This window comes from Acyrthosiphon pisum, unplaced genomic scaffold (assembly GCF_005508785.2).
Source record: "Acyrthosiphon pisum isolate AL4f unplaced genomic scaffold, pea_aphid_22Mar2018_4r6ur Scaffold_20665;HRSCAF=21775, whole genome shotgun sequence".
Lineage (NCBI taxonomy): Eukaryota > Metazoa > Arthropoda > Insecta > Hemiptera > Aphididae > Acyrthosiphon > Acyrthosiphon pisum.
In genome coordinates, this window is record NW_021770049.1 from 9691 (window position 1) to 11998 (window position 2308).

A 2308-nucleotide genomic window follows, 5' to 3' on the forward strand; every position below is an offset into this window, starting at 1 on the left:
AATTCAATATATCTACACATTGTTTAAAATTTAAGTGTAATTTATTGAATGATATGAACCATTATTATTATCATGTACCTATGTTTGTGTTTGAATAATACATTTATTTCAATCAAACCACAAAATTGTGTTTACGTTAACCGATATGACTAACCTAGACCGACTGACAGTTCGTGAACATTTGGTATGAATCGAATTTGCGTACAAACCGCATATCCACGGGTTTCAAAAGAAATACACTTAAACTTAGCGAATAAAGCACTAACGGTGAAACGAAAAAGCAAAAGGCTACCTATTACGAAGGCTATGGACCGAACCAAACCACACGTCGGCGGCATTGAAAACAAACGAACTACGATGTGAAAAAGTGAGAAAAGGCGAAAAACGGCGTAAAAAGTATAATATTTTTCGAAAAACGTTTTAAAACCGACCGCCGCCGCGGCGGCGAAGGTACGCGATTGGTCGCGCTATAGGGAATCGACGGAACTGACCGGGCGGACTGTGGCGGCGGAGCGGTGTTTAATTTTTTCCACCACGAGATCTTCCATGGATTCCCTATAGCTTTTTTCCATGAATTGTTCATTTTATAGTATAGGATAAAATCCTACCTATGGCATAGCGATAGCGATCAGTCGATGAATAATAATATATTTTAGTACAATCTCAAGAAATTCGTTTGCCCAAACCGGTGTATATTTCCCCTTAAAATTGAAACCGGTGTGAATTTAAGAAATTCGTTCTACAAACCGGTGGAACTATTTTATTAAAGCGGTTTCATTTTTCTCAACCATATCGATGATATGGTTAGTTATACTGATGCCGATGCCCACCCCTTATTCAAACGTCTTATCACTGATAACAAGTTGAAAAATGAAAATATAAAATAATATAATTTTCTATTTCAACAAATTAATGTACAACTTACAACTTGTAAGTTACAACGTTTAATGAATGTTTTAGCTGTTTGAATTAAAAATATAGTCATAATTTATAATCAATATTCAGTATTCACATGAGATGGCTCAATGGCAGATGTCTGAAACAAATATGGACAGTTATATTGAAGGTAAATTTCTAATTTATAATAGGTATTTACTGTTTATTGCCTTTTTGGAACTGACATTTGCCAAAGCTTTGAATCATAATATAAACTACACTTATAGAAATGTATGAAGATAAACCTGTATTAACGCAGAGAGAGATTATCCAACAAATGTATGCAGAAATTCCTGATGAAGTAAATCATGACATTAGCGTCGAAGAAGATAAAGGTAAATATCTACCTATGTAACAATATATATATATGTTTAAAAAAACTGATTTATGTGCGTTATGTTTTAATTGATATTCTGACATTTGACACCAAACACTTTTATTGATACTTGCGATACTGGATATTCCACACTGATCAATAGAAAAATTGAAATAAAATACTTAAATTGTCTTAAATGTATTTAATTTATTTTTATAGACAGAACATGGTCAGTAGAATCAACCAAATTACTTATAACATTGCGTGTCTCATATAGTTCTCAATTTTTATCAGCAAAAAAAAAAGGTAAAAAATCTAAACTCTGGCTGCTAATTTCAAATGAAATGGCTGAAAGGGGCTATTCATTTGCGCCTAAAGTTTGTGATGAGAAATGGCGTAGACTATCTACTCAACATCGAAAATATTATGATTAATCAAAAAAATCAGGCAACAATGCAATCAAATGGCAGTATTATAAGTTAATGGATGAAGCAATCATACCTTTAGGAAAAAAACAATCCATATCTCCTCCCAAAGGTAAATTATTTTTTTATAGATTGTGAGTAGTCCTGTACAGTCGAGTGTACAGTGTACAATTAGGGTTCTAAAATTTCATGAAATATTTCATTTTTATGAAAAATAATAAAAAAATCATTTTAATTTAAAACTAGAGTAGAAATGTTATTGAAATATTTCTTACATACCTAGTACAGTATACAAATTACATAATTTTCATATAAACATACTTAAAAAAGTTTCAAAACACATGAATTAGGTACCTATAGCAATTTCTTAATTTGTGTTTATTTAATATTTTATAATTACTAATTAGATATAGTTATAACCAGAGTACCTATTATAAGTATCTATGAGTTAAAATCTTATATTATAGTAATCTTATTTGAATTCAAGTAAAAAAAAAAAATTTTAATTTATAATTTACAGCCTATAGAGCTAATATAATATATTAATATCATATTTGTATATTAATATATTAGAAATATAATAATATATAATATTAATTACTATTAACTACTATATTACTATTGGCAATTA